The sequence below is a fragment of the Sciurus vulgaris genome, assembly GCF_902686455.1.
Source record: "Sciurus vulgaris genome assembly, chromosome: 1".
Classification (NCBI taxonomy): Eukaryota; Metazoa; Chordata; class Mammalia; order Rodentia; family Sciuridae; genus Sciurus; species Sciurus vulgaris.
In genome coordinates this window covers 63,053,362-63,062,611 of record NC_136461.1, presented here as the reverse complement: position 1 = coordinate 63,062,611, position 9,250 = coordinate 63,053,362, and positions in this window count along the sequence as shown.

Below are 9,250 nucleotides of genomic sequence, written 5' to 3'. Positions count from 1 at the left end.
TCTTAATCGGTTTAGTCTGTAGGATTTCCTTTTTGGTGACATTATCAGAAGAAATTACCCTGTATCATTACCTATGGTCAATGAGGTTTGACGGGCTTTCCTTCTTGCTTGTCTGCATCTGAGTGGAGGTTGCAAGCAATTCCCTGAGACAGGAAGGTGTCGTCTAGACGGGCCCTTTGAAGTTTGTTTTACTTCCATCTTCGGCTCACTGAAATTTCATTTTGGGGGGTCATCAACCTTAAACATCAGAGCCTGTGGATGCTGCTGTGTTAGTTATTATAACCATTTACTGTACTACCCTGTGCCAGAGGAAAAATCAGGCTGGCTGTGGAATTTGCCTGGGATTCATTCCGTGTCAGCCTTGGGTGGCAGTACCCATGCCGTGGCATCAGACCAGAGAGAAAGACAGGGAGAAGCTGGGAAGAAGATTTTATAAACTGGGAAGGTCCAGATGATAGGAGTTTATCTCAGTCATACACTACTAACTCTTCGGGTTTTTTGTTTTGTTTTGTTCTGAGAATCGGAGTATTCTTTGCAAATTAGCATCTTAAAATGCATAATAATAACAATAGAATAAAAAAGATGCCCCTGAAACACTTTCTTAGCAGATTTTAAATACTTGTAGTTTTTATTCTATCCTAAAAACATTACTCCCATAAAGCAATATAGTTAAATTCTCTTGATACCACTATATCGGGCAAAATTTCAAATGAGTGAAAGTTTGTCCCTTCACATAGAATGCTCCTTCCTGTTCCAACTCCCAGCTCCAGCACGTGTCTGTAATTTGGGACACTCAGGAGACTGAGGTAGGAGGATCAAGGAAGTTCTAGGCCAGCCTCAGCAACTGAGCGACACCCTCTCTCAAAATAAAAAATTTAAAAAGGACTGCTGATATAACTCAATGGTAAAGCATCTCTGGATTCAATTCCTAGTACTGAAATAAAAAAAAAAGAAGAGAAAAGGGAAATAGAAAGCTCATCCACTACAATGCATATCACTTTCTTTCATAGATTAGTAGATCAAGGAAAATAGATCAATACTCTTGTCTTTAGTATAGTCCTGGGCTTGTTCATCATAAGCACAACGTAAAGAAATGATTACCTTGGGGTTGGAGGTATTGCTCAATTGGTAAAGTGTTTGCCTCACATGCACAAGGCCCTGGGTTCAATCCCCAACACCACAAAAAAAAAAAAAAAGAGAGAGAGAGAAAGAGAAACGATAACCTTAATGAATCCCAATATTCCTTTAAACACACAAACTTCTAGAAGTCAGTCTCATGACCAAACAGTACTCTGCTGGGGAGATGGGGGGAAGGGTCGGGTTGTATAGGAATTCCAGATTTTTTCTCTTATTAATTAATTAATTAATACATTTTAGTATTTCATTTTACATGCCACCCTTTTAATCTCAGTAATTTCCCTGCACAGTGTTCCTCTACTGTAGAAAATGGGTTTACTCTGGATTCATGACTGCCTTCTCTGGGTTGGAATTTCAGGGAAAATGTGAAGTAGTCAGATTGACAAAGCCCTTTGAAAGTAGAGCTTTACCTTTCCTTTGCTAAGGCCCTAAATCTCATGGAGCAACTTACTAACGAGACAATGTGGTGGGAACAGGGCTAGTAGAAAGCCCTAAGAAATGCCCATTTTTCTCAGGGAATGCTCCAGGTTCTATCTTGTATTTAAATTGAACCCTAAAATTTAGGAGGCTAATATTTTGGATTGACTCATAGCAAATGGAAGTGAAAATGGAAGAGAAGAAGCAGCATGAATATAGACAGGCTGGAGAAGACAGTTTTAGGAATAACATTTCCTTATCTTAAGGAATGCTCCACAATTTAAAAAGGCACTTTACCCATATATAATCTCACTTTGATTTTGATCCTAAAAGTAATCAATCTTTCTTAAACAGCCATCATCAGATAGCCATTACTGTATTTCCAGTTCTCAAGGTATGGAAACAGGATGATGTTTAGCAACTTGCTTACACTTGCATGACTTGTAAAGAGCAAAAGATTAAAATATAGCTTTGATTATGAAATCTTGCCACTACCCCTATGTGTAATGAGGATTCCTTAGTGGGAAAGGAGTTATGGAGAATTTTGGTTCCTTGCGCTTTGCTGAAGGCTAAACCTGTGTAAGCATCATTGAGCCTGAGAATAAATCAAATGTACGAAGTGCAGGGCAAATGTGCATTGTTTTAAACACTCACAAATTGATTTATAACTTTTTAACATTCTTTTACAAAGTGTTTTACAGATGTTCTGTTTTAATTTGATAGATGCTGTATATTTTCTGCTTGTATATATAATCATTCAATGTATCATGAATGTTTGCCCCAAATGATACATTTATTTAGGTGGTGATGTTCCAACTGTTTTCCAGAACAAGTACATAGCTTGTGGAATAAAATGAAACTTAAAAAATTTGATATTTACTGTTGAGAACTGAGAAAGGTAGATTTTTAAGATTTCTAGAGGGAAATGAGAGGGAGGGGAAGTATGAAAGATGGTGCACTGAGACCGACATCATTACCTTATGTACATGTATGATTACATGAATGGTATGAATCTACGTCGTGTACAACTATAGAAATGAAATAATGTACCCCATTTGTGTACAATGAATCAAAATGCAGTCTGTAAAAAATTAAAAAAGGTATTATGTCCATCTACAACTAAAAAAAAAAAAGATTCCTAGGAGGTGAAAAATCATACATTATAAATATTGAAAGGTTACTAAAATAATTTTCTTGGGGATTCAAATGGGTAGGCTTGTTTTAATGTAGACTCACATATAGAACTATATTTTCTACTTCTATTTATTTTCAATTTATTAGATCATAGAAAAATTCTTGTATGTATACATTTTGAAGTCATCTAAAATCTAATAATAAAAATTTTAAATAGAGGCTTATTATTTTTTGATGAAAATCATATACAATACTGTATATTCACAGATATTAAAATAAAAGGGAGAAAAACTATTTTTTTAAAAAAGGATATAGCCAAGCATTTTAATAGTGAGGTTGTCTGATTTTTTTTTCCCCTTGGGGAGTCTGGTTTCTAGTGTTTCAATAAAAATTATGCATAATTGTCATAATAAAATTTTAAATCAAAAACAAACTGCTAGGAAAATAATTTTAATGTAGAGAATTTATTATGATATAATTTGTTTAATAACTTTCTTTCCAGCCACCATTATAATTTTTCCTGGTCCTTTGCAATTTATTTCCTATTTTCTGATTTTGAAAATTAATGGGATTCTTCATTAGTGCTCTATTATCTAGCAGAACCTGAGGATTTACACACATGCACCACACACACACACACACACACACACATACACAAACACACACCTCCCAGTAATTCTGAATCACTCCTGTAATGTTATTGGGCCTCCAAGTGTTTTGTGCCTGGAGGAAATACTCTATGTAAAGCTTGTAGCATCATCTGGTAGTGATTTGTCATTTACCATGTTTTGGGCTTACAGCCAGGTCAGCTATTGCCAAGAGAAGGCAGACAGGGGAATAGAATTATTATCTAGAAACGGCTTGGAAATGTATTCAATGAAGCAAACTAAGACAAACTCAAACAAAATCTCAGTTGTAATAGACTCCCCAAAAGATAACTTAAAGGGGTCAAAAAAAGAAAGGGACCCAGTCCCTCTAGCTTAGAATTGGTTTTTTTCCCCTTTGCCCTCAACATATCAAATATTAGTCTTTAAATCTAATTAATTGGACAACTAGGAATAGATTTCCTCTTACATTGTAGTATAACTGATTCCATGACCTGGAAATCCACTCACTCCTTTACCACTGTTTTAGTAATTTTAAATGCAATTTCTAGCAGGTTTATCTCCCAAACCCATTATTCTTCAGACTCACTCACTACAATACATAAACCTGTAAAGGATTTTAAGGAAAAAACATCATTTAAATCTAATAAGAAACCACTATGAGCTAGGATTTCAAGTGTCATTGGAGGTATTTAAAAGTCCTATAATTTTAAAAGATTCTGAATTAAAGATAAAAAAAGTACATAGATAAATCCTTGCATTATGTAACTCACAAACATTTGTAACGGACTTGAAATTAAGGTTCAAAAATTTTTAGAACTAAAGGGAAAAAAAAAAAAAACCCTTCAGGAGCTCACCAAATTTCATTAATTCTTCTGATACCTTTTAATTGAGGTAATTATAATAATCACTAATTTTTATTGAGTACTCTAAGTTGACACTTCTTACTAAGGGCTCAAGATAGAATTTATGCATTTTTGCACTAAGTTTCTATTGAACCCTTTTGTCTTATTGAAGCTATTATGACAAACCAGACACTATAAATGATGACTAAGAGAGAGCAGATAGAAAACATTTCCATAATTGTTTATAAGATATCTGAAAAGTAGAGAACTTCTAAAGATGGTGATATGATATGTATATGCATAAGAAAAGAGTAAAATAAGCTAGACTATCAGATTGATTTATATGTCTTAAATAGTTTGTGTCACTAGTTACTTAAAAAAATTTTTAGTGCATTATAGTTACACATAATAAATTGGTTGTTTTTTGAGAGAATCATTTATTTATATATAGGTAAAAGAATGTTGTATAGTGAAGTGGCAAGAGCATTGATTTGGCATTAGACAGAGCTGGGTTGGAATCCCAATTCTACCACTTAAGCCATATGACCTTGGGTGAGTCATTTAGAGTTTTTTTCATATACTAAGAGGCAATCTTTGTAATAATATCTTTTCATAGAAATCTTGTTGATAACATAGTCATACTGCTAGAATGATAAATGATACCTGAAGGAATTCAATAAAAGGCCACTGTTGTTATTACAATATAATTTCTAGTGATCACTATTTTAAGCTTGTTAATTCTTGACATTTCCTAATAAAATATCGTAGACTCATGCTGCTGTTATGGGATTGTTTATTGATCATATTATGTTGACTTCAGTCATGCCAGGATAGCTGTGAATTGTCTGGGGTGAAAGACTTGAAGTACATTTTGATGCATTCCCATTTACCACGTTCCTCTGGTAGAAGACTTTCCTCTAGAATTAGATTTTCCTCTAGAAGTAGCTTCGAACTACTATTTCTGGGTACGGGAAAGGCAGATGTGTTAATGGCCTACTGTTAGGGAGGAACAAGAAAGCAGGGAAGCTCCCTCTGCTGTTCTAAGATTTGGTACGATTGCTGCAACATTATAGACTGCAGGAGTCTGCTTGTTTTGTGTTGCCAAGGCCACCTGTAATGAGATCATTTTTATTTTTTTTTATTTTATTTTTTTTTTTACACTCTTTTTTTTATTGTAAACAAATGGGATACATGTTGTTTCTCTGTACGTGGCGTAAAGGCATACCATTTGTGTAATCATAAATTTACATAGAACAATGTTGTTTGATTCATTCTGTTATTTTCTCCCTTCCCCCCACCCCTCCCACCCCTCTTTTCCCTCTATACAGTACTTCCTTCCTCCATACTTGCCCCCCTCCCTAACCCTAACTCTAACCCTAATACTAACACTTCCCTCCCCCCCATTATGTGTCATCCTCCACTTATTAGCAATGTCATTCGTCCGTTGGCTTTTTGAGATTGGCTTATCTCACTTAGCATGATGTTCTCCAATTTCATCCATTTGCCTGCAAATGCCATAATTTTATCATTCTTTATGGCTGAGTAATATTCCATTGTATATATATACCACAGTTTCTTTATCCACTCATCAATTAAAGGACATCTAGGTTGGTTCCACAGTCTGGCTATTGTGAATTGAGCAGCTATGAACATTGATGTGGCTGTATCTCTGTAGTATGCTGATTTTAAGTCCTTTGGGTATAGGCCAAGGAGTGGGATAGCTGGGTCAAATGGAGGGTCCATTCCAAGTTTTCTAAGGACTCTCCACACTGCTTTCCAGAGTGGCTGTACTAATTTGCAGCCCCACCAGCAATGTATGAGTGTACCTTTCTCCCCACATCCTCGCCAACACCTGTTGTTGCTCGTATTCTTCATAATTGCCATTCTAATTGGGGTGAGATGGAATCTTAGGGTGGTTTTGATTTGCATTTCTCTTATTACTAGAGATGTTGAACATTTTTCCATATGTTTGTTGATTGCTTGTAGATCTTCCTCTGTGAAGTGTCTATTCATTTCCTTAGCCCATTTGTCGATTGGATTATTTGAATTCTTGGAGTAGAGTTTTTTGAGTTCTTTATAGATTCTGGAGATTAGTGCTCTATCTGAAGTATGATTGGCAAAGATATTCTCCCACTCTGTAGGCTCTTTCTTCACACTGCTGATAGTTTCCTTTGCTGAGAGAAAGCTTTTTAGTTTGAATCTATCCCAGTTATTGATTCTTGCTTTTAATTCTTGTGCTATGGGAGTCCTGTTAAGGAAGTCTGGTCCTAGGCCGACACGTTGAAGATCTGGACCTACTTTTTCTTCTATAATCTGCAGGGTCTCTGGTCTGATTCCGAGGTCCTTAATCCATTGTGAGTTTAGTTTCGTACATGGTGAGAGATATGGGTTTAGTTTCATTCTGTTGCATATGGATTTCCAATTCTCCCAGCACCATTTGTTGAAGAGGCTATCTTTTCTCCATTGCATATTTTTGACCCCTTTGTCTAGTATGAGAAAATTGTATTTATTTGGGTTTGTGTCCGTGTCCTCTATTCTGTACTATTGATCTACCTTTCTATTTTGGTACCAATACCATGCTGTTTTTATTACTATTGCTTTGTAGTAGAGTTGAAGATCTGGTATTGCAATACCCCGTTTCACTCTTCCTGCTAAGGATTGCTTTAGCTATTCTGGGTTTCTTATTCTTCCAGATGAATTTCATAATTGCTTGCTCTATTTCTGTAAGGTACGTAATTGGGATTTTAATTGGAATTGCATTGAATTTGTATAGCCCTTTAGGTAGTATGGCCATTTTGACAATATTAATTCTTCCTATCCAAGAACATGGAAGATCTTTCCATCTTCTAAGGTGTTCTTTAATTTCTTTCTTTAGTGTTGTATAGTTCTCATTGTAGAGGTCTTTCACCTCTTTTGTGAGATTGATTCCCAAGTATTTTATTTTTTTTGAGGCTATTGTGAATGGAGTAGTTTTCCTAATTTCTCTTTCTGAAGATTCATCACTTATGTATAAAAATGCGTTGGATTTATGGGCATTGATCTTGTAACCTGCTACTTTACTGAATTCACTTATGAGTTCTAAGAGTTTTCTGGTGGAATTTCCAGGTTCCTCTAAATATATAATCATGTCATCAGCGAACAGGGATAGTTTGAGTTCTTCTTTCCCAATTCATATCCCTTTAATTTCTTTGGTTTGTCTAATTGCTCTGGCCAGAGTCTCAAGAACGATGTTGAATAGAAGTGGTGAAAGAGGGCATCCCTGCCTTGTTCCAGTTTTTAGGGGGAATGCTTTCAGTTTTTCACCATTTAGAATGATATTAGCCATGGGCTTAGCATAAATGGCCTTTACAATGTTAAGGAATGTTCCCACTATCCCTATTTTTTCTAGTGTTTTGAGCATGAAGGGGTGCTGTATTTTATCAAATGCTTTTTCTGCATCGATTGAAATAATCATGTGATTCTTGACTTTAAGTCTATTAATATGGTGAATTACGTTTATTGATTTCCTGATGTTGAACCAACCTTGCATCCCTGGGATGAAACCCACTTGATCATGGTGCACTATCTTTTTAATATGTTTTTGTATGCGATTTGCTAAAATTTTGTTGAGAATTTTTGCATCGATGTTCATTAAGGATATTGGTCTGAAATTTTCTTTCCTTGATGAGTCTCTGTCTGGTTTAGATATCAGTGTGATATTGGCTTCATAGAATGAGTTTGGGAGGGTTCCCTCCTCTTCTATTTTATGGAATACTTTGAGAAGTATTGGAATGAGCTCTTCTTTAAAGGTTTTGTAGAACTCGGCTGAGAACCCATCTGGTCCCGGACTTTTCTTTGTTGGTAGGCTTTTGATGACTTCTTCTATTTCAGTACTTGAAATTGGTCTATTTAAATTGTTTATGTCCTCCTCGTTCATTTAGGCAATTCATATGTCTCTAGAAACCTGTTGATGTCTTCGAAATTTTCTATTTTGTTGGAGTATAGATTTTCAAAATAGCTTCTAATTATGTTTTGTATTTCAATCCTGTCTGTTGTGATATTTCCTTGTTCATTCCGAATTTTAGTGATTTGGGTTTTCTCTCGTCTTCTCTTTGTTAGTGTGGCTAAAGGTTTATCAATTTTGTTTATTTTTTCGAAGAACCAACTATTTATTTTGTCAATTTTTTGTATTGTTTCTTTTGTTTCAATTTCATTGATTTCAGCTCTGAGTTTAACTATTTCCTGTCTTCCACTACTTTTGGTGCTGTTCTGTTTTTCTTTTTCTAGGGCTTTGAGCTGTAGTGTTAGGTCGTTTATTTGTTGAGTTTTACTTCTTTTATTAAATGCGCTCCATGAAATAAATTTCCCTCTAAGTACTGCTTTCATAGTGTCCCAGAGATTTTGATATGATGTTTCTTTGTTCTCAATTACCTCTAAGAATTTTTTAATTTCCTTCCTAATATCTTCTGTTATCCATTCATCATATAATAGCATATTGTTTAATCTCCAGATGTTGGAATAGTTTCTGTGTTTTACTCTTTCATTTATTTCTAACTTCAATCCATTATGATCTGATAGAATACATGGTAGTGTCTCTATCTTCTTGTATTTGCTAACATTAGCTTTGTGGCATAATATATGGTCGATTTTAGAGAAAGATCCATGTGCTGCTGAGAAGAAAGTGTATTCGCTCTTGGTTGGATGGTATATTCTATAAATGTCCGTTAAGTCTAAATTATTCATTGTGTTATTGAGATCTATGGTTTCTTTGTTCAATTTTTGCCTGGAAGATCTGTCCAGTAGTGAGAGAGGCGTGTTAAAATCACCTAGTATTATTGTGTTGTGGTCTATTTGGTTTCTGAAATTGAGAAGGATTTGTTTGACATACATGGATGAGCCACTGTTTGGGGCATAGATGTTTATGATTGTTATATCTTGCTGATTTATGCTTCCCTTAAGCAGTATGAAATGACCTTCTTTATCCCTTCTGACTAACTTTGGCTTGAAGTCCACATTATCGGAAATGAGGATGGATACTCCAGCTTTTTTGCTGAGTCCATGTGCATGGTATGTTTTTCCCCATCCTTTCACCTTTAGTCTATGGGTATCTTTTTCTATGAGGTGAGTCTCTTG